Below are 23,828 nucleotides of genomic sequence, written 5' to 3' on the forward strand. Positions count from 1 at the left end.
ATTAAAAGGATTATAAAGGTTGATGAAAAAGAGAGAGCCTTCCCAGCAAAGGACACTGCACGATTTCCCAATCGTTACTGTGAGCAGATGTTCCCCATTCTGGCAGCTCGGAATTACAATAATGAACAATTTCGTATTCTTCCACCGCATATTGCCGAATTTGATAAGCTGCAAATTGCACAAAGACATTGGGAATTCCTACAGAGACAGCCACGATAGGTTAATCTTTCTTGGGTAGTTGAGTTCTACTCCAACTTCCACCTGCCGACCCTGCAGTCTGTTTACATCCATCATAAGCAAGTCCCCATTACAGAGGAGGCCATTCAGTGTGCCTTAGATCTTCCCCCTGCTCCAGAAGGATTGGACGCATTTCAAGAAGCCGCCCTCAAGCGCCAGGCGTACAAATTTGACTGGGACGCTGTTCTCAGAGTTATCACACAACCAGGCAGCAAATGGATCTTCGGATACCATCGTTTCCGTCATAAGGGAATTTCGGCTTCCGCACTCACCTTAGAGGCTCACGTATAGGCACAGGTTATGTCCCATTACGTCTTCCCGAGCACTCATGAGTCCTCCTTCACCGCAGACATGGCCGTTCTACTATGGTGCATCCTCACAGATCAGCCTCTCAATCTACTGAGACACATCCGAAATGCTATGGGTCACGTGCAAATTGCGGGCAACCTTCTTTTTCCCGCCTTGGTCTCAGATCTTGTCTCAGCAGCCTGAGTATCCTACAGAGCTGGGGAAACCAAAGCCATACTTCCACGGGATGATCAGTACGTCCCTAACGGGAGATATCTCAGGCCACCACTTGCCACTACCAGCCAGTCCACAGAAGATGCTGCAGTTCCTCCCCATCTACGAGTCAGCTGCTGTATCAAATACTGAAGAGGTTGGACCAACAAGACCAGAAAGCAAAGCTCCGAGAGCACCGCAACCACCACCGATTCAAATACCTCAAGGAGCTACTCACAGACAACCACAGACCTGAAGAGGACCCAAGCACTCCGGACTCCACTTCCTTTACCAGCACAGGGAGCCATGACGGTCCCGACTGTGGAGATACTGCCACCAACCAACCATTGTTCCTGACAGATGGCACCGAGGATGGTGCAAAGCCTTAAGTGTGGGGAGGTTGGTCAGTACCTGACTTCCAGAGGTAATTCTTTTCCCCTAGCACCAATTTCTTTCTTCTTTAGTATAGGATAGACTGCATATTAGTAGGTTAATTGCATGCATGTTCTACCTGATTAAAAAGACAATAAATTTCTTTTAAGACCATATAATTTTTGAAAATTTCACTAATTTAAATCAAAACATTTATGTTAAATTTGTTTGAAGTTGAAATTGGAATAGGATTTTTGAGCTAAAAGAACACATAGCCCATGAGACCTTGAGCCTAAATACACGGTTACACTATTTAACCATAAACATTTTTTTCTGTGTGTTTACTTCTCTATGATTGTAATCTGAATTTTGTTTTATCCTATATGTCCAAAATTAATGTGTTATGTGCGTGCATATAATTGAGGCAATTGTTTGTTTAACTCACATATCCCAAATAAGCCAACCCTTTTTAATTACCTTTGTTAACCACTTTGAGCTGTTTTTAATCCCATTCGTTCCATATTGTACTACATTACTAGCCTTAAGCGGAAAACAGTTAAAAATCCCAATTGAATGTTTGGTTAGTTTAATATAGAATTTGTGAATTAATTGAGTATGGGAAAATTTTGGGAATAAAGGGTAATAGAAAAATATGTCATAATAGAATAAAGGAAATTTGGGTACCAATTCATGTGAAACCATAAAAGGAAATTACAAATCTATGTGCATTGATAAGCTATACAAAAAAAATTCTTTACTTTAGTGAATAAGGGGACAAAATCACCCCAATAATAAATCAAAGTTAATAATCAATGCACATGTGATAAAAATTACAATAAAGGTTGATACATGAATATGGAATGAAAAAGAGATTTTGGGTAGCTAAGATGAATATTAAATTTATATAGAATATATGTAGGTTAGGTGAGAGCTTAGGTTAATTAAAGATTCAATGTATAAACTCACTTAGCCATATGTGTATCCTCACCCTTACCTTAGCCCCATTACAACCATGAAAAGACCTCATGATGTTTGCATTGGCATTTTAAAATTGTTGATTGATTAGGTGAAAAACAAAATTTTTGAAAGCATGATTAGAGAAGGATAGAGTGATTACCCCATATACTAGAGTTGATTAGAGTGCACACGCACCAACAGTAAGGGTTCGATGCTCAAACCTGTACTCCCTGCTTTCACAAGCTATCTTCTTAAAATTTATCTGCTTTTACAATAGAAATTGAATTAGTGAAGTCTGCCCCATGTTTTGTCTTAGAGAACTTATCTATTTTCAATCATGTAGACAAAATCATATAGTTGAATTCATATGTATATAGGTTGCATTGCATGAGTCTTACATGTTGGTGCGCGAAATTGTGAACAATACTTTTCACAACTCTCATAATCCCCGGTCATGAACCCCAAAAACTTGGTGTTCAATACCATGGCATTACACAACTTCGCACAACTAACCAGCAAGTGCACTGGGTCGTCCAAGTAATAAACCTTACGCGAGTAAGGGTCGATCCCACGGAGATTGTTAGTATGAAGCAAGCTATGGTCATCTTGTAAATCTTAGTCAGGCAAACTCAAATAGATATGGTGATGAACGAAAATAACAATAAGATAAAGATAGAGGTACTTATGTAATTCATTGGTAGGAACTTCAGATAAGCGCATGAAGATGCCTTCCCTTCCGTCTCTCTGCTTTCCTACTGTCTTCATCCAATCCTTCTTACTCCTTTCCATGGCAAGCTCATGTAGGGTTTCACCGTTGTCAATGGCTACCTCCCATCCTCTCAGTGAAAACGTTTGCCTATGCTCTGTCACAGCATGGGGTAATCAGCTGTCGGTTCTCGGTCAGGCCGGAATAGAATCCATTGATTCTTTTGCATCTGTCACTAACGCCCCGCCTGCTAGGAGTTTGAAACACGTCACAGTCATTCAATCATTGAATCCTACTCAGAATACCACAGACAAGGTTAGACCTTCCGGATTCTCTTGAACGTCGCCATCAGTTCTAGCCTATACCACGAAGACTCTGATCTCACGGAATGGTTGGCTCGTTTGTCAGACGAGCACTCGGTTGTCAGGCGATCAACCATGCATCGTGCAATCAGGAATCCAAGAGATATTCACCCAATCGAAGGTAGAACGGGGGTGGTTGTCAGTCACACGTTCATAGGTGAGAATGATGATGAGTGTCACGGATCATCACATTCATCAAGTTGAAGAACAAGTGATATCTTAGAACAAGAACAAGCGGAATTGAATGGAAGAACAATAGTAATTGCATTAATACTCGAGGTACAGCAGAGCTCCACACCTTAATCTATGGTGTGTAGAAGCTCCACCGTTGAAAATACATAAGAACAGGGTCCAGGCATGGCCGAATGGCCAGCCTCCCAATGATCTAAGATAGCATAAAAATGAAGATAGCTACCCCTCGATGTCTCAATACAATAGTAAAAGGTCCTACTTATAGAAAACTAGTAGCCTAAGGTGTACAGAAATGAGTAAATGACATAAAAATCCACTTCCGGGCCCACTTGGTGTGTGCTTGGGCTGAGCAATGAAGCATTTTCGTGCAGAGACTTCTCTTGGAGTTAAACGCCAGCTTTTATGCCAGTTTGGGCGTTTAACTCCCATTTTGGTGCCAGTTCCAGCGTTTAACGCTGGGATTTCTGAGGGTGACTTTGAACGCCGGTTTGGGCCATCAAATCTTGAGCAAAGTATGGACTATCATATATTGCTGAAAAGCCCAAGATGTCTACTTTCCAATGCCGTTGAGAGCGCGCCAATTGGGCTTCTGTAGCTCTAGAAAATCCACTTCGAGTGCAGGGAGGTCAGAATCCAACAGCATCTGCAGTCCTTTTTAGTCTCTGAATCAGATTTTTGCTCAGGTCCCTCAATTTCAGCCAGAAAATACCTGAAATCACAGAAAAACACACAAACTCATAGTAAAGTCCAGAAAAGTGAATTTTAACTAAAAACTAATAAAAATATACTAAAAACTAACTAGATCATACTAAAAACATACTAAAAACAATGCCAAAAAGTGTACAAATTATCCGCTCATCACAACACCAAACTTAAATTGTTGCTTGTCCTCAAGCAACTGAAAATCAAATAAGATAAAAAGAAGAGAATATGCAATGAATTCCAAAAACATCTGTGAAGATCAGTATTAATTAGATGAGCGGGGCTTTTAGCTTTTTGCCTCTGAATAGTTTTGGCATATCACTCTATCCTTTGAAATTCAGAATGATTGGCTTCTTTAGGAACTTAGAATCCAGATAGTGTTAATGATTCTCCTAGTAAAGTATGATGATTCTTGAACATAGCTACTTTTTGAGTCTTGGCCGTGGCCCAAAGCACTCTGTCTTCCAGTATTACCACCGGATACATACATGCCACAGACACATAATTGGGTGAACCTTTTCAGATTGTGACTCAGCTTTGCTAGAGTCCCCAACTAGAGGTGTCCAGGGTTCTTAAGCACACTCTTATTGCCTTGGATCACAACTTTATTTCTTTCTTTCTCTTTTTTTTTCGTTGCTTTTTCTTGCTTCAAGAATCATTTTAATGATTTTTCAGATCCTCAGTAACATGTCTCCTTTTTCATCATTCTTTCAAGAGCCAACATTCATGAACCACAAATTCAAGATACATATGCACTGTTTAAGCATACATTCAGAAAACAAAAATATTGCCACCACATCAAAATAATCAAACTGTTATAAAATTCAAAATTCATGCAATTCTTTCCTTTTCAATTTAAGCACGTTTTTATTCAAGAAAGGTGATGGATTCATAGAACATTCATAACTTTAAGGCATAGACACTAAGACACTAATGATCACAAGACACAAACATAGATAAACATAAGCACTAGAATTCGAAAAACAGAAGAATAAAGAACAAGGAAATCAAGGAACGGGTCCACCTTAGTGATGGCGGCTCTTCCTTCCTCTTGAAGATCCTATGGAGTGCTTGAGCTCCTCAATGTCTCTTCCTTGTCTTTGTTGCTCCTCCCTCATGATTCTTTGGTCTTCTCTAATTTCATGGAGGATGATGGAGTGTTCTTGGTGCTCCACCCTTAGTTGTCCCATGTTGGAACTCAATTCTCCTAGGGAGGTGTTTAATTGCTCCCAATAGTTTTGTGGAGGAACATGCATCCCTTGAGGAATCTCAGGGATCTCGTGATGAGTGGGGTCTCTTGTGTGCTCCATCCTCTTCTTAGTGATGGGCTTGTCCTCATCAATAGGGGTGTCTCCCTTTATGTCAACTCCAACTGAATAACAGAGGTGACAAATGAGATGAGGGAAGGCTAACCTTGCCAAGGTAGAGGACTTGTCCGCCACCTTATAAAGTTCTTGGGCTATAACCTCATGAACTTCTATTTCTTCTCCAATCATGATGCTATGGATCATGATAGCCCGGTCTATGGTAACTTCGGACCGGTTGCTAGTAGGAATGATTGAGCGTTGTATAAACTCTAACCATCCTCTAGCCACGGGCTTGAGGTCATGCCTTCTCAATTGAACCGGCTTCCCTCTTGAATCTCTCTTCCATTGGGCGCCCTCTTCACATATAACTGTGAGGACTTGGTCCAACCTTTGCTCAAAGTTGACCCTTCTAGTGTAAGGATGTTCATCTCCTTGCATCATGGGCAAGTTGAACGCCACCCTCACACTTTCCGGACTAAAATCCAAGTATTTCCCCCGAACCATAGTAAGATAATTCTTTGGATCCGGGTTCACACTTTGATCATGGTTCTTGGTGATCCATGCATTGGCATAGAACTCTTGAACCATCAAGATTCCGACTTGTTGAATGGGGTTGGTAAGAACTTCCCAACCTCTTCTTCGGATCTCATGTCGGATCTCCGGATATTCACCCTTTTTGAGTGAAAAAGGGACCTCGGGGATCACCTTTTTCAAGGCCACAACTTCATAGATGTGGTCTTGATGCACCCTTGAGATGAATCTTTCCATCTCCCATGACTCGGAGGTGGAAGCTTTTGCCTTCCCTTTCCTCTTTCTAGAGGTTTCTCCGGCCTTGGATGCCATAAATGGTTATGGAAAAACAAAAAGCAATGCTTTTACCACACCAAACTTAAAAGGTTTGCTCGTCCTCGAGCAAAAGAAGAAAGAAGAGAGTAGAAGAAGAAGAAATGAGGGGAAAGGGAATGGCTTTTGTTTTCGGCCAAGAAGGGGAGAAGTGGTGTGTATGTTGTGTGAAAATGAAGGAGTGAAGGAGGGTTTATATAGGAGAAGGGGAAGGGTAGGGTTCGGCCATTTGAGGGTGGGTTTGGGTGGGAAAGTGGTTTGAATTTGAATGGTGAGGTAGGTGGGGTTTTATGAAGGATGGATGTGAGTGGTGAAGAGAAAGATGGGATTTGATACGTGAAGGGTTTTTGGGGAAGAGGTGTTGAGGTGATTGGTGAATGGGTGAAGAAGAGAGAGGGTGGTAGGGTAGGTGGGGATCCTGTGGGGTCCACAGATCCTGAGGTGTCAAGGAAAAGTCATCCCTGCACCAAATGGCAAACAAAATCACGTTTTTAGCCATTTCTGGCGTTAAACGCCGGGCTGGTGCCCATTTCTGGCGTTTAACGCCAGTCTGGTGCCCCTTTCTGGCGTTAAACGCCCAGAATGGTGCCAGACTGGGCGTTAAACGCCCAACAGCTAACCTCACTGGCATTTAAACGCCAGTGGGTGCGTCCTCCAGGGTGTGCTATTTTTCTTCCTGTTTTTCATTCTGTTTTTGCTTTTTTCATTGATTTTGTGACTTCTCATGATCATCAACCTACAAAAAAGAGATAATAACAAAATAAAATAGATAAAATATAACATTGGGTTGCCTCCCAACAAGCGCTTCTTTAATGTCATTAGCTTGACAGAGGGCTTTCATGGAGCCTCAGAAATGCTCAGAGCTATGTTGGAACCTCCCAACACCAAACTTAGAGTTTGAATGTGGGGGTTCAACACCAAACTTAGAGTTTGGTTGTGGCCTCCCAACACCAAACTTAGAGTTTGACTGTGGGGGCTCTGTTTTGCTCTGTTTTGAGGGAAGCTCTTCATGCTTCCTCTCCATGGTGATAGAGGGATATCCTTGAGCTTTAAACACCAAGGATTCTTCATTCACTTGAATGATCAACTCTCCTCTATCAACATCAATCACAGCCCTTGCAGTGGCTAGGAAGGGTCTGCCAAGGATGATGGACTCATCCATGCACTTCCCAGTCTCTAGGACTATGAAATCAGTAGGGATGTAATGGTCTTCAACTTTAACCAGAACATCCTCTACAAGTCCATGGGCTTGTTTTCTTGAATTATCTGCCATCTCTAGTGAGATTTTTGCAGCTTGCACCTCAGAGATCCCTAACTTCTCCATTACAGAGAGGGGCATGAGGTTTACACTTGACCCTAAGTCACACAAGGCCTTCTTGAAGGTCATGGTGCCTATGATACAAGGTATTGAAAACTTCCCAGGATCCTGTCTCTTTTGAGGCAGTTTCTGCCTAGACAAGTCATCCAGTTCTTTGGTGAGCAAAGGGGATTCATCCTCCCAAATCTCATTTCCAAATAACTTGTCATTTAGCTTCATGATTGTTCCAAGGTATTTAGCAACTTGCTCTTCAGTGACATACTCATCCTCTTCAGAGGAAGAATACTCATCAGAGCTCATGAATGGCAGAAGTAAGTCCAATGGAATCTCTATGGTCTCAGTTTGAGCCTCAGATTCCCATGGTTCCTCATTAGGGAACTCATTGGAGGCCAGTGGACGCCCAGTGAGGCCTTCCTCAGTGGCGTTCACTGCCTCTTCTTCCTCCTAAAATTCGGCCATGTTGATGACCTTGCACTCTCCTTTTGGATTTTCTTCTGTATTGCTTGGAAGAGTACTAGGAGGGAGCTCAGTAATTTTCTTGCTCAGCTGACCCACTTGTCCTTCCAAAATTCTAATGGAGGACCTTGTTTCAGTCATGAAACTTTGAGTGGTTTTGATCAGATCAGAGACCATGGTTGCTAAGTCAGAGGTATTCTGCTTAGAACTCTCTGTCTGTTGCTGAGAAGATGATGGAAAAGGCTTGCTATTGCTAAACCTGTTTCTTCCACCATTATTGTTATTGAAACCTTGTTGAGGTCTCTGTTGATCCTTCCATGAAAGATTTGGATGATTCCTCCATGAAGGATTGTAGGTGTTTCCATAGGGTTCTCCCATGTAATTCACCTCTTCTATTGAAGGGTTCTCAGGATCATAAGCTTCTTCCTCAGATGAAGCCTCCTTAGTACTGCTTGGTGCATTTTGCATTCCAGACAGACTTTGAGAAATCATATTGACTTGTTGAGTCAATATTTTGTTCTGAGCCAATATGGCATTCAGAGTGTCAATCTCAAGAACCCCTTTCTTCTGACTAATCCCATTGTTCACAGGATTTCTTTCAGAAGTGTACATGAATTGGTTATTTGCAACCATTTCAATCAGTTCTTGAGCTTCAGTAGGCGTCTTCTTCAGATGAAGAGATCCTCCTGCAGAGCTATCCAAAGACATCTTGGATAGTTCAGAGAGACCATCATAGAAAATACCTATGATGCTCCATTCAGAAAGCATATCAGAAGGACACTTTCTGATTAATTGTTTGTATCTTTCCCAAGCTTCATAGAGGGATTCTCCTTCCTTCTGTCTGAAGGTTTGGACTTCCACTCTAAGCTTACTCAATTTTTGAGGTGGAAAGAACTTTGCCAAGAAGGCATTGACTAGCTTTTCCCAAGAGTCCAGGCTTTCTTTAGGTTGTGAGTCCAACCATGTCCTAGCTCTGTCTCTTACAGCAAAAGGGAATAGCATAAGTCTGTAGACCTCAGGGTCAACCCCATTAGTCTTGACAGTGTCACAGATTTGCAAGAACTCAGCTAAGAATTGATGAGGATCTTCCAATGGAAGTCCATGGAACTTGCAATTCTGTTGCATCAGAGAAACTAATTGAGGCTTAAGCTCAAAGTTGTTTGCTCCAATGGCAGGGATAGAGATGCTTCTCCCATAGAAGTCAGGAGTAGGTGCAGTAAAGTCACCCAGCACCTTCCTTGTATTGTTGGCATTGTTGTTTTCGGCTGCCATGTGTTCTTCTTCTTTGAAGAATTCGGTCAGGTCCTCTAAAGAGAGTTGTGCTTTGGCTTTTCTGAGCTTTCTCTTCAAGTTCCTTTCAGGTTCAGGATCAGCCTCAATAAGAATGCCTTTGTCTTTGCTCCTGCTCATAAGAAAGAGAAGAGAACAAGAAAATGTGGAATCCTCTATGTCACAGTATAGAGATTCCTTGAAATGTCAGAGGAAAAGAAGAGTAGAAGACAGAAGTAAAAAATTCGAACTTTATCAAAGGAGATGGAGTTCGAATTTTGCATTAAGGAATAGTGTTAGTGCATAAGTAGAAGGATGTGAGAAGAAGGGAAGCAATTTTCGAAAATTAAGTAAGAGATTTTGAAAACATTTTGAAAAACCTTAATTGAGTTTTGAAAATGAAAATGGGAAAGAAGTGAAGTGTTTTTTTTGAAAAAGATTTTGAAATTAGAAATAAAAAAGATTTGATTGAAAATTATTTTGAAAAAGATGTGGTTAAGAAAATATGATTGGTTTTAAAAAGATGTGATTGAGAAGATATGATTTGAAAAACATTTTAAAAAGATTTGATTTTGAAAATTAAAAACTTGGCTAACAAGAAAAGATATGATTCAAACATTAAACCTTTCTCAACAGAAAAGGCAACATACTTGAAATGTTGAATCAAATCATTAATTGGTAGCAAGTATCTTTGAAAAAAGAAAGAAATTAAATTTGAAAGAGATTTGATTGAAAAGATATGATTTGAAAAAGATTTGATTTTGAAAAACTTTGAAAACTGAAAAAAAAATTGCATTGAAAAACAGAATCTTCCCCCTTGTGCCATCCTGGCATTAAACGCCCAGAATGGTGCACATTCTGGCGTTTAACGCCCAAAACTATACCTTTTTGGGCGTTAAACGCCCAACCAGGTACCCTGGCTGGCGTTTAAACGCCAGTCTGTCCTTCTTCACTGGGCGTTTTGAATGCCCAGCTTTTTCTGTATAATTCCTCTGCTGTATGTTCTAAATCTTCAATTCTCTGTATTATTGACTTGAGGAGACACAAATTAAAAATATTTTTGGGTTTTTAATAATAAGAACAAATCAAAATGCAACAAGAATTAAATAACAATGCATGCAAGACACCAAACTTAGCAGTTTGTACACTATTGACACTTACAAAATGAAAATGCATATGAGACACACAAAACACTCAAGTCAATTGAATTCAAAGATCAGAGCACGAAAATTATCAAGAATTACTTGAAGATCCTTAAGACACATGAATGAATGCATGCAATTGACACCAAACTTAAGATGAGATACTAGACTCAAACAAGAAATTTTTGGATTTTATGATTTTTTTTTATTTTTTTGTGCTTTTCGAAAATTAAGTGGAAAAAGAAAATAAAGGTATCAAAATTCTTAATGAGAATTCCAGGAATCATGCAATGTTAGTCTAAAGCTTTAGTCTAAAGGAATTAGACATGGTCAGCCAAGCTTCAGCAGAACATTGCATTCAAGAGCTAAATTGATGAAGATCAATCAGCTTTGGTGATGATAAGAACATCACCTTGAAACACTAGAATTCATTCCTAAGAACTCTGAAGAAAAAATACCTAATATAAGCAACAAGATGAACCGTCAGTTGTCCAAGCTGAACAATCCCCGGCAACGGCGCCAAAAACTTGGTGCGCGAAATTGTGAACAATACTTTTCACAACTCTCATAATCCCCGGTCATGAACCCCAAAAACTTGGTGTTCAATACCATGGCATTACACAACTTCGCACAACTAACCAGCAAGTGCACTGGGTCGTCCAAGTAATAAACCTTACGCGAGTAAGGGTCGATCCCACGGAGATTGTTAGTATGAAGCAAGCTATGGTCATCTTGTAAATCTTAGTCAGGCAAACTCAAATAGATATGGTGATGAACGAAAATAACAATAAGATAAAGATAGAGGTACTTATGTAATTCATTGGTAGGAACTTCAGATAAGCGCATGAAGATGCCTTCCCTTCCGTCTCTCTGCTTTCCTACTGTCTTCATCCAATCCTTCTTACTCCTTTCCATGGCAAGCTCATGTAGGGTTTCACCGTTGTCAATGGCTACCTCCCATCCTCTCAGTGAAAACGTTTGCCTATGCTCTGTCACAGCATGGGGTAATCAGCTGTCGGTTCTCGATCAGGCCGGAATAGAATCCATCGATTCTTTTGCGTCTGTCACTAACGCCCCGCCTGCTAGGAGTTTGAAGCACGTCACAGTCATTCAATCATTGAATCCTACTCAGAATACCACAGACAAGGTTAGACCTTTCGGATTCTCTTGAACGCCGCCATCAGTTCTAGCCTATACCACGAAGACTCTGATCTCACGGAATGGTTGGCTCGTTTGTCAGACGAGCACTCGGTTGTCAGGCGATCAACCATGCATCGTGCAATCAGGAATCCAAGAGATATTCACCCAATCGAAGGTAGAACGGGGGTGGTTGTCAGTCACACGTTCATAGGTGAGAATGATGATGAGTGTCACGGATCATCACATTCATCAAGTTGAAGAACAAGTGATATCTTAGAACAAGAACAAGCGGAATTGAATGGAAGAACAATAGTAATTGCATTAATACTCGAGGTACAGCAGAGCTCCACACCTTAATCTATGGTGTGTAGAAGCTCCACCGTTGAAAATACATAAGAACAGGGTCCAGGAATAGCCGAATGGCCAGCCTCCCAATGATCTAAGATAGCATAAAAATGAAGATAGCTACCCCTCGATGTCTCAATACAATAGTAAAAGGTCCTACTTATAGAAAACTAGTAGCCTAAGGTGTACAGAAATGAGTAAATGACATAAAAATCCACTTCCGGGCCCACTTGGTGTGTGCTTGGGCTGAGCAATGAAGCATTTTCGTGCAGAGACTTCTCTTGGAGTTAAACGCCGGCTTTTATGCCAGTTTGGGCGTTTAACTCCCATTTTGGTGCCAGTTCCAGCGTTTAACGCTGGGATTTCTGAGGGTGACTTTGAACGCCGGTTTGGGCCATCAAAGCTTGGGCAAAGTATGGACTATCATATATTGCTGGAAAGCCCAGGATGTCTACTTTCCAATGCCGTTGAGAGCGCGCCAATTGGGCTTCTGTAGCTCCAGAAAATCCACTTCGAGTGCAGGGAGGTCAGAATCCAACAGCATCTGCAGTCCTTTTTAGTCTCTGAATCAGATTTTTGCTCAGGTCCCTCAATTTCAGCCAGAAAATACCTGAAATCACAGAAAAACACACAAACTCATAGTAAAGTCCAGAAAAGTGAATTTTAACTAAAAACTAATAAAAATATACTAAAAACTAACTAGATCATACTAAAAACATACTAAAAACAATGCCAAAAAGTGTACAAATTATCCGCTCATCACATGTTCCTACTCATTCACATTCATCTCCTTCAACTTAGCACGAGGACATGCTAATGTTTAAGTGTGGGGAGGTTGATAAACCACTATTTTATGATTCATATTGTGTTTGATTGTGTGGTTTTATCAAGTCTTTGCCCACTTATTCATATGATTTGCATGTATTTACAATTCCTTCCTAAAAATATTCTATTATTGATAACTTTCTTTCTAAAGATCTTTTAGTTATATATTCTTTTCTTCCTTTGTACCATTCGATGTCGTGATCTGTGTGTTAAGTGTTTGAGGCTTCATAGGGTAGGAATGGCGTAAGGAATGAAGAGGAAGCATGCAAAAATGGAAGGAACACAAAGAATTGAGGGGATGACCAGCGAGAAGTCACGCGGTCGCATGGATGATGCGACCGCGCGAAACGGAAGAAATCACATGACGCGCTCGCGTGCCTGACGAAACCGCGCAGATTGGAAGCTGCACGAACGACGCGAATGCGTGGACGACGCACACGCGTGGTACGAGAATCGCTGAGTGACGCGAACACGTGGACGACGCGGCCGCGTGACGTGCGCGATCTGCAGAATTTCAGAAGTCGCTAGCAGAGTTTCAGGGCCGAATTTCAACCCAGTTTTTGGCCCAGAAAAACAGATTAGAGCCAAGGAACATGCAGAGACAGAACAACAATTCATTTCGCATAATTTTAAGTTTTTAGATCTGAATTTACTCCTCCCCTAGGTTTTCTCACTTGAACATTCATAATTAGGATTTTGAAGATTTTGGCTTTAGCTTTGGAGAAAAGTCTACCTTTGGTACTAGTCACTATAGTTTGTTATTTTACTTTTTATTTATTCTTCCACATTCTTAATTCCTCCAGAGTTGACATTGGATTATTTTCACAAATTATTAATACAGAACTATTTTTATTTTTAATTAATCCCTTTTTTCATTATTTATTATGTCTTCTTTTATTTTTCACATTGATTCTGTGAAGTTTATAATTATGATGAGTGAGTAGTTCCATAACTTGATTGGAAGATGATTGAAAGGAAACCTTGAGTTAGATTACTCAAGAGAAAAAAATTGTAATTGGGTTTATTGTTGGATCACCCTCTAGTCATTGACACTAGTCCTTCCCAAGGGAGATGATTAGGACTTGTGACTAGAAATAGCTTTCCAACTTTCTTGACTTTCTTTTACCTAGTAAGGGATAACTAAGCAGAGCAACCTTCAATTAAGAATTAATCTTGAGAGTACTTCAACAAGAATAGGGCTTCCAACTAATCTACTCACAGTCAAGGCTTTTATTTAAATTACCTAAATTCTCTGATTTAATTTCCTGTTTATCAACTCAACTATTTTTAAAAACACCTGATTAATAAAATAGCACATCTTTCTGCAACTCGTTGGGAGACGACCTAAGATTCATACTCCCAGTATTTTAATCTCAATATTGTGACAACCCTTCTAAATTGATAAGCGAATTTTCGACTGGTTAAGGACTGTACTTGCAACGTATCTCTTATAATAATTTCTTAACTCGCCAATTTTTGCCACGTCATGGGCTGATTACAATTTGGTTCTGATAACTACGCCAAACACGCAAGATGTACCACACCAAACTTTTAAAAATTAAATAATTAATTAAAAGTAAAGAATCTTCTTTTTCTTAATTAAAAGTTTCTGTTCATATTCGCGAATGCTCAATATTAAATAAAAATAGTATATAATTATGGAATAAAGGTTAGTAGCGCTCGGACTTTTAGTACGATCAAGAGGTACTAAAAGTTAGGATGTTACATTATGGTATCAGAGCAGTTCATTCCTGCTAGAGCCTTGGGAATGGACTAACTATGTTTCACTGCATACTATGAGTGTCTGTCATGCAATAGAACTTGTTTTAATGACAAGAGTTAAGAGTTTCACATCATGATTATTTATTGATTAATGCTGTTAGTGACCATTGCATTTTTCATGGTATTAGGTCTGGCCAACTTAATACTAATGATTTAGGTATATGGGAACACTAGTGAATTATCATAGACGAGATAAAAATAATAGATTATGCGAATCACGGTGTTTGGGAACTTTAGAAGTTACGTTTCAAGGATTCGTTTCGACGTATTCTCTTTATTCATGCTACACGAACTCATGCCATCTCTTTTTTCATTATCTTTCTTGGAATTCTTGCCTTGGATTTTTTCAAAATGTGATTTGCTTATTCCCCGTCCAAATCTAATTGTCCCTATGTACCTCTGCTTAGTTGTACTTCTCTTCATGGACCTTATTTTCTTTTATTTAAGTTTAAACTTATTTCAATGTAACAATTTTCAAAAACAAAAATTTTTATAAGTGGAGTAGGATGTAACACCCCAAATTTTTAAAAATTAAATAATTAATTATTTATGAGTCATTGTATTTATTGAGATTTTATTTTTAAGAAAATTATTTGTTTACCAAAAATAATTAAATAAAATTTTATGATTATTAAAATTTAATTTAATTATGACGTATTCTATTAGTTTGAATTATCTATTAAAAACTATTTTTGATAGACAAAATTTAAATTTATTATTATTATTATTATTATTATTATTATTATTATTATTATTATTATTATTATTATTATTAAATTTAAAAAAAAAAGAAGGAAGAATGGCCGAAGCCATTAAGGCAAAGAAGAAAAAGAAATTGGCAACTTGGCTTACTATGCTACATATATATATAAACATAAATGTGACACCTATTTCCCTTTGTTCATTAATCACAAACATTATGCTTCATTTCCTTTTCTTACCACCACCGAACCTAGAAGAAAGGAAATAAGAAAGAAAGAAAACCGCGAGAGAAATCATGGCACAGTAAAACTTCTAATTTCGATTTCTTGACATCCGTAATTCCAATAAAAAATTTAATTCGATAAAAGTGTTCGTATCTTCTTCTTCTATGTGTTGGCATTACTTTTGTTCGATAGAAGTTGATAGTGACATAGCTCCTCTTTTTCCTAAGTTTGACCAACTGAAGTTTTAAGAGACACAGATGATTTCTAACGTTTTCTTCTTTGGCAGCTCGTTCAAAAAGCTTCTCCGGAAATTCGAGTATTTTAATTTTATACGAAGGTAAGCTTTGGTAACTTTATAATAATTAAATGTGAATTTAATAAGTGAATGTTAATTATTGAATGAGTTTATGTTGAATTGTTGTTGTTGCTTGTGATTTGTTGGTTTGGCTATGAGAAATAGCTTAATTGTGGTTGTTTTAATGGTTTTGGGAACTGTTGTGATGTGATATTTTGAGGAAATTGATGAGATATGGTGGTGAGTCCACCGAAATTTGCTTTCCAGAGATACATCGGCTAATCCAGGGGATGGTTGCTGATGTGTGGAAAACGATCCAACACAAAACTCACCGGTAAGTGTACCGGGTCGCATCAAGTAATAAAACTCACGGGAGTGAGGTCAATCCCACAGAGATTGAAGGATTGAGCAAATTTAGTTTAGTGGTTGATTTAGTCAAGCGAATCAAGTATTGGTTAAGTGATTTTGTATCCAACAATAAGTAAATAACAAGAAATGTAAAGGGAGAGGGATGAATTGCAGAAATTAAAGAGAACGGAAAGTAAAGGTGCTGAATCTTAAAGAACAAGAAATTAAATGACTGAAACTTAAAGTGCAAGAAATGTAAATTGCAGTAACTTAAAATGCAAGAAATGTAAATTGCTTGAATGGAAAGGGGAGTTGAGGATTGGAAATTCAGAATTTCAGCAAGGAAAATTAAATTGCAACAATTAATAAAGCAGAAGATGAATTGGAAGTAACTAGAATTCAAACAGGAAATGAAATTAAATTGCAGCAGGGGTTCACAGAAGAACCAAAAAGGAAAATGGGATCTCAGGACTCTAGAGACTAGATAGCAAAGTCTAGATCTCAATTGCCTTCCCAGATCCAAGTTTACAAAGCAATTAACAAGAAATTAAAGAAGAAGCAGTAAAGGAAATGTAATTGAACTCAATTATGCAGAAGAGAAATTAAAGAGATCTTGAATGGAGATTGAGACAGAAATTCCTCAATTCTTCACACCCAAGACTCAAACAAGAAAAGTAAAAATGCTCAAGCAAGAACGAGGAAGAAGAGAGATTAATTCTCCTCCCCAATTCTCTGAAATCTCAGTTCCTAGCTCTCAATGAAGTCTCAAAATTCAAAAATCAAAAGAAGGTTCAAAAGTCAAAAGTAAAAGAAAAAGGTCCTAATTACATCAAACTATCTCCTATTTATACACTTTCTATTCTTGGATTTTGGCATTTGGATGGGCTTTTGATTTGGTGAAGAAATGAATTAAATTGGATTTTTAATCCAATTTTCAGCCCATGAGAAATTAACTTCCAGGAGGCTGCCCTGCCCTTGTGGAGGGCAAGGCAGGAAATGGTGCGTGTGGCCCTTGTTGCGTGCGCTTGGTGTGTGTGGTGCTGCAGGATGCTGCCCTGCCCTTGTGGAGGGCAGGGCAGAGTTTTCTTGGTGCGCCAGATTCTGCTGCCCGTGCGTGCTGCTGTTGGCCGAGAGTTCAAGTCCTGGCCGTGCCAAGATGCTGCGCCATGCACCAAAAAATGCTGCCTGCCCTTGTGGAGGGCAGGGCAATGTCCCAAAGGTGAAGTCCCACGTTCGATACTCGGTGGAGGCACAAGTTGCTCCTTTTTCCTTGGTTTTCTTGGCACCAAAGTCATGCTTAGTTCCTTGTTTCCTCATGGTGCCGTGTTCGATTCATGGAGAATGAAAGCAAGCCACTTTTTGCTTGATTTTATTGTGCTTGAGCGCTACTCCTTTCCTCTTTGTCCTTGGGTTCGAAACCCATAGGAAGCATTATGAAGCAATTTCCTTTGAATTTTTCTTGGGTGAAGCCCGATATTGCTCTTGAGGAGGGCAGGGCAGAGTTTTTGCTCTCTTTGATCCTTAGCATCAAATTGTGCTCCGCCCTTGTTGTGGGCAGGGCAATGTTGCTTTTCAAGGCTTGATTCATTATGTTGCTCTCCTGGAGGGCAGTGTGCCCTTGTGGAGGGCAATGTTTGCTTCCTCCTTCTATGCGCCACACTTCTTATCTCTTGGGCCACACTTTCTTAAGCCACGCTTCCTCTTTTCTTCTTTTCTTCACATTCAAATAATCAAAACAACCAATCAAAGTATCACTGAATTCACAAGGCTTATAAATCAATTAAAAATCAATTAAATTTAGCTTAAACCTCATGAGTTAGCATCAATTTAATGGTGGTTGTTTGATTTAAAGAAGTTATGCATTTTCATTCCAAATCACTTACTTAAGATGCAAGAAAGTGCATAAAGACTAATAAAACAAGTGAAATTAGCTTGAAAAATGGGTATATGATGACTTGTCATCACAACACCAAACTTAAATCTTGCTTGTCCCCAAGCAAGCATCAAAACTAAGAGAAAATGAAATGAACAAGAAAAGAAAACATATCCTTATTAGGCATATATCATAACTTGATTCATGGAGTTTTTATGCAGACAATGAATACTTAATTATTGTTGCTGTTACATAATATACATCTTTCCTCAAAGGCTTACTAAACTTGCTGTTATAAGGTTTACTCTCCCTTGCTAACTTTTCTTTTCTCATGTTGCTTAACAAGCTTATTATTCTTTTGGAGGCTTGGTGTCTAATGTTGTAGTAGTAGCCTTTGGCTTTATTTTTACTCAACATCTTTCCACCACAGACACATGGCTCACTATTTTTTTCCTAGGATCATTGATGCCCAGCATCTCTTTGGATAACTAAATGTTCTGTATCTAAGTTGCTCTTTATTGTGGACTTTCAATTGGCCATCCCAAATCAGTTGATCTAAGTGACCGGGTTTTAAAATACCCCTCAGAATTTACTTATCCAAGCATATCCTAGTACAAGAACACCACAGGCATGTGTCCTAGGGTCCAAGCTATTGGTGTCCAACCTTTATTCTTTGTTTTTCTTGCCACATTGGCTTTTTCTTCTTCTTTTTCTTTCTATTTTATTTTCTTTTGTTCTCAAGGGTTTTTTTCTTTATTGATAAGAACCTTTATAATAGCAAGCTAGCTCACACTTCAATGAAAATGATACTATGCAGCAATTATTTCATGAGTTATGCATTTAATCATACACATACACCACCATTAACTTCCATTCTAACTTATGCAACATTGGATATTTACTTTTCAATTCAAACAATTCTCTTTTATTCAAGCATATGGGAAACATAACAAAATTCAGCTATGTGATGGATGACAAGCAAAATTCAGATTTAGCATTTCTCTAGCTATTTATTAAGTGACAAAGAAAAATAAAATAAAATAAATGCACGAAGTAAAAGAAATAAACAATGGAGGGATATCATGTTTCAGACATGCATCTCCTTATTAGGGGTATGAAGGAAGAAGTATGAAAGAACTTTGCCACCTTCTAATGATTGTGGCTGCCGCTTGATTCTCCCTTTTTCTTCTTTCTCTTCCCTAGCTTGGAGTAGTCTCGGACTTCTTCACCAGGGCATCTTCTATCCCAGACAGAATCTAAGAGCCCTGAGAGTCCAACTTCTTCCAATCTGTTAAGTGTTAACTCCGTGTAATGATGAGACCTTGCTTTTTGCTTGGCTTCAAATTCAGGGCATTGCTCAAATGGCTTGATCTGTGGATTGAGTGTTGGCAAATTATGGGTCAAATACTCCAACCTTGCTTGTATGTTTTCATCACTCTCCATTCTTTGCACATATCTAATTTCTTCCATAGTGTGATGAATATTCTTCCATTGATACAGGTTGTGGCTATATTCCCCTGCTTTAGCTTGACTAAAATACAGCTTATCATATGATTCTTTGAATTCTTTGTATTGCTCTTTTTGTCCTTCAAGAATCTGTGCTTGAAATTCTTGCTGCTGAGTCATCATTTATTGTTGCCATCTCTCTTGCTTCTCCTCCATTTGACGCTGCCAAGCTTCTCGTTCCTCTTTATCCCTCAAATATTGCTCCCTAAACTCTGGATGGGGCTCTAGATATTGCTCTTGGCGCCCCTGATTTTGCTCTTGTTGAGCTTGCATAAGTTGCTGAGATAGCTCTTCAATTGTTCTTTGTAGCTGGCTCATGTCTATGGCACCATGAGCTTGATTTCGTCCTTCCTCTCTTTGTGATCTCCTTTGTCTGGGAGCTACCACCCCCTCTTGATCATCTTCTTCATTCATTCCTTCCATACTCTTCTTGGTGATTCCTTTCCCCTTTTTCACTTTTTCTGTGTCCTCATCTTCAAAGATCACTCCAGCTTTGTTGCATAGCCTGAGGATGGTACTTGGATGTCCAAGACCACTTGATTTACTTGTGCTATTAGCCATCTCTTGAATACTGTCGGCTATGAGTTGTGCGAGATTGACTTCACCTCCATGTAAGATGCATTATGTCAAGAGTGCTCGTTTGATTGTGACCCAAGAGGCGTTTCCAGTAGGGAGGATAGACCTCCTTACTATCTCATACCATCCTTTGGCCACAGGAGTAAAATTTATTCTCCTCAAGTGGCTTGGAACTCCTTTTGAATCTCTTTTCCAGTCTGTATTTTCCACACATAACCCTTGTAAGATCTCATCAGGATTGTTTTCCATCTCCAATTTGGTCTCATAACTAGGCTCTGCATAAGTTATGGTTCTCAACTTTAGGGCCCTAGTGATGGCTACTGGACTGAAATTCACTTCAACTCCTCTGACATAACTTGTGTAGGGGACACTATCTTTGTTCTCTTTTACAGCATTTGCATAGAACTCCCTGATCATGACTGCACTGATGTCAACGAAAGGAGCACATAAAAGTTCCTACCTTCTTTCTTTAGTGATTTGCCGCATGATGGGGTATTCCCCGTGGTGGACGAAATTGTGATCACTACAACTTCGCACAACTAACCAGCAAGTGTACTGGGTCGTCCAAGTAATAAATCTTACGCGAGTAAGGGTCGATCCCACAGAGATTGTTGGTATGAAGCAAGCTATGGTCACCTTGTAAATCTTAGTCAGGCAAACTCAAATGGATATGGGTGATATACGAATAAAACATAAAGATAAAGATAGAGATACTTATGTAATTCATTGGTGGGAATTTCAGATAAGTGCATGAAGATGCTGTGTCCCTTCCGTCTCTCTGCTTTCCTACTGTCTTCATCCAATCCTTCTTCTTCCTTTCCATGGCAAGCTTATGCAAGGGTTTCACCGTTGTCAGTGGCTACCTCCCATCCTCTCAGTGGAAATGTTCAACGCACCCTGTCACGGCACGGCTATCCATCTGTCAGTTCTCAATCAGGCCAGAATAGAATCCAGTGATTCTTTTGCGTCTGTCACTAACGCCCCGCCTTCAGGAGTTTGAAGCACGTCACAGTCATTCAATCATTGAATCCTACTCAGAATACCACAGACAAGGTTAGACCTTCCAGATTCTCTTGAATTCCGCCATCAGTTCTAGACTATACCACGAAGACTCTGATCTCACGGAATGGCTGGCTCGGTTGTCAGGCGAGCACTCGGTTGTCAGGCGATCAACCATGCATCGTGTATCAAGAATCCAAGAGATATTCACCCAATCTAAGGTAGAACGGAGGTGGTTGTCAGGCACACGTTCATAGGTGAGAATGATGATGAGTGTCACGGATCATCACATTCATCAAGTTGAAGAACAAGTGATATCTTGGAACAAGAACAAGCGGAATTGAATAGAAGAACAATAGTAATTGCATTAATACTCGAGGTACAGCAGAGCTCCACACCTCAATCTATGGTGTGTAGAAACTCCACCGTTGAAAATACATAAGAACAAGGTCTAGGCATGGCCGAATGGCCATCCTCCCAATGATCTAAGAACTAGATGTCCAAAGATGATCAAAAGATCTAAAATGATCCAAAGATGAAAATACAATAGTAAAAGGTCCTACTTATAGAAAACTAGTAACCTAGGGTGTACAGAGATGAGTAAATGACATAAAAATCCACTTCCGGGCCCACTTGGTGTGTGCTTGGGCTGAGCATTGAAGCATTTTCGTGTAGAGACTCTTTTTGGAGTTAAACGCCAGCTTTTATCCCAGTTTGGGCATTTAACTCCCACTTTGGTGCCAGTTCCGGCGTTTAACTCCCACTTTGGTGCCAGTTCCAGCGTTTAACGCTGGGAATTCTGAGGGTGACTTTGAACGCCAGTTTGGGCCATCAAATCTCGGGCAAAGTATGGACTATCATATATTTCTGGAAAGCCCAGGATGTCTACTTTCCAACGCCGTTGAGAGCGCGCCAATTGAGCTTCTGTAGCTCCAGAAAATCCACTTCGAGTGCAGGGAGGTCAGAATCCAACAGCATCTGCAGTCCTTTTTAGTCTCTGAATCAGATTTTTGCTCAGGTCCCTCAATTTCGGCCAGAAAATACCTGAAATCACAGAAAAACACACAAACTCATAGTAAAGTCCAGAAAAGTGAATTTTAACTAAAAACTAATAAAAATATACTAAAAACTAACTAGATCTTACTAAAAACATACTAAAAACGATGCCAAAAAGCGTACAAATTATTCGCTCATCACAACACCAAACTTAAATTGTTGCTTGTCCTCAAGCAACTGAAAATCAAATAAGATAAAAAGAAGAGAATATGCAATGAATTCCAAAAACATCTATGAAGATCAGTATTAATTAGATGAGCGGGACTTTTAGCTTTTTGCCTCTGAATAGTTTTGGCATCTCACTCTATCCTTTGAAATTCAGAATGATTGGCTTCTTTAGGAACTCAGAATCCAGATAATGTCATTGATTCTCCTAGTTAAGTATGATGATTCTTGAACATAGCTACTTAGTGAGTCTTGGCCGTGGCCCAAAGCACTTTGTCTTCCAGTATTACCACCGGATACATACATGCCACAGACACATAATTGGGTGAACCTTTTCAGATTGTGACTCAGCTTTGCTAGAGTCCCCAATTAGAGGTGTCCAGGGTTCTTAAGCACACTCTTTTTGCCTTGGATCACAACTTTATTTCTTTCTTTTTCTTTCTTTTTCTCTTTCTTTTTTTTTCGAAATTTTTTTTTTTGTATTTACGGCTTTTTTCTTGCTTCAAGAATCATTTTTATGATTTTTCAGATCCTCAGTAACATGTCTCCTTTTTCATCATTCTTTCAAGAGCCAATATTCATGAACCACAAATTCAAAAGACATATGCACTGTTTAAGCATACATTCAGAAAACAAGAGTATTGCCACCACATCAAAATAATTAAACTGTTATAAAATTCAGAATTCATGCAATTCTACTCTTTTTCAATTAAGAACATTTTTTTATTTAAGAGAGGTGATGGATTCATAGGACATTCATAACTTTTAGGCATAGACACTAAGACACTAATGATCACAAGACACAAACATAGACAAACATAAGCACTAAAATTCGAAAAACAGGAAAATAAAGAACAAGGGAATTAAAGAACGGGTCCACCTTAGTGATGGCGGCTTGTTCTTCTTCTTAAAGATCCTATGGAGTGCTTGAGCTCCTCAATGTCTCTTCCTTGTCTTTGTTGCTCCTCTCTCATGATTCTTTGATCTTCTCTAAATTCATGGAGGAGGACAGAGTGTTCTTGGTGCTCCACCCTTAGTTGTCCTATGTTGGAACTCAATTCTCCTAGGGAGGTGTTTAGTTGCTCCCAATAGTTTTGTGGAGGAAAGTGCATCCCTTGAGGAATCTCAGGGATCTCATGATGAGTGGGGTCTCTTGTGTGCTCCATCTTCTTCTTAGTGATGGGCTTGTCCTCATCAATGGGGATGTCTCCCTCTATGTCAACTCCAACTGAATAACAGAGGTGACAAATGAGGTGAGGAAAGGCTAACCTTGCCAAGGTAGAGGACTTGTCCGCCACCTTATAAAGTTCTTGAGCTATAACCTCATGAACTTCTATTTCTTCTCCAATCATGATGCTATGAATCATGATAGCCCGGTCTATGGTAACTTCGGACCGGTTGCTAGTGGGAATGATTGAGCGTTGGATAAACTCCAACCATCCCCTAGCCACAGGCTTGAGGTCATGCCTTCTCAATTGAACCGGCTTTCCTCTTGAATCTCTCTTCCATTGGGCGCCCTCTTCATAAATGACTGTGAGGACTTGGTCCAACCTTTGATCAAAGTTGACCCTTCTAGTGTAAGGATGTTCATCTCCTTGTATCATGGGCAAGTTGAATGCCAACCTTAC

General features: G+C 39.4%; 1 non-coding gene across 1 annotated transcript; it reads left to right on the top strand.

Moving 5' to 3' along the window:
• Positions 1 to 8,715: 8,715 nt before the first annotated feature.
• LOC112799355 (small nucleolar RNA R71) lies at positions 8,716 to 8,823 on the top strand. The gene has a single exon (XR_003200930.1). It is a non-coding gene; the product is annotated as a small nucleolar RNA R71 (small nucleolar RNA).
• Positions 8,824 to 23,828: the final 15,005 nt, after the last annotated feature.

This window comes from Arachis hypogaea, chromosome 4 (assembly GCF_003086295.3).
Source record: "Arachis hypogaea cultivar Tifrunner chromosome 4, arahy.Tifrunner.gnm2.J5K5, whole genome shotgun sequence".
Taxonomy (NCBI): domain Eukaryota; kingdom Viridiplantae; phylum Streptophyta; class Magnoliopsida; order Fabales; family Fabaceae; genus Arachis; species Arachis hypogaea.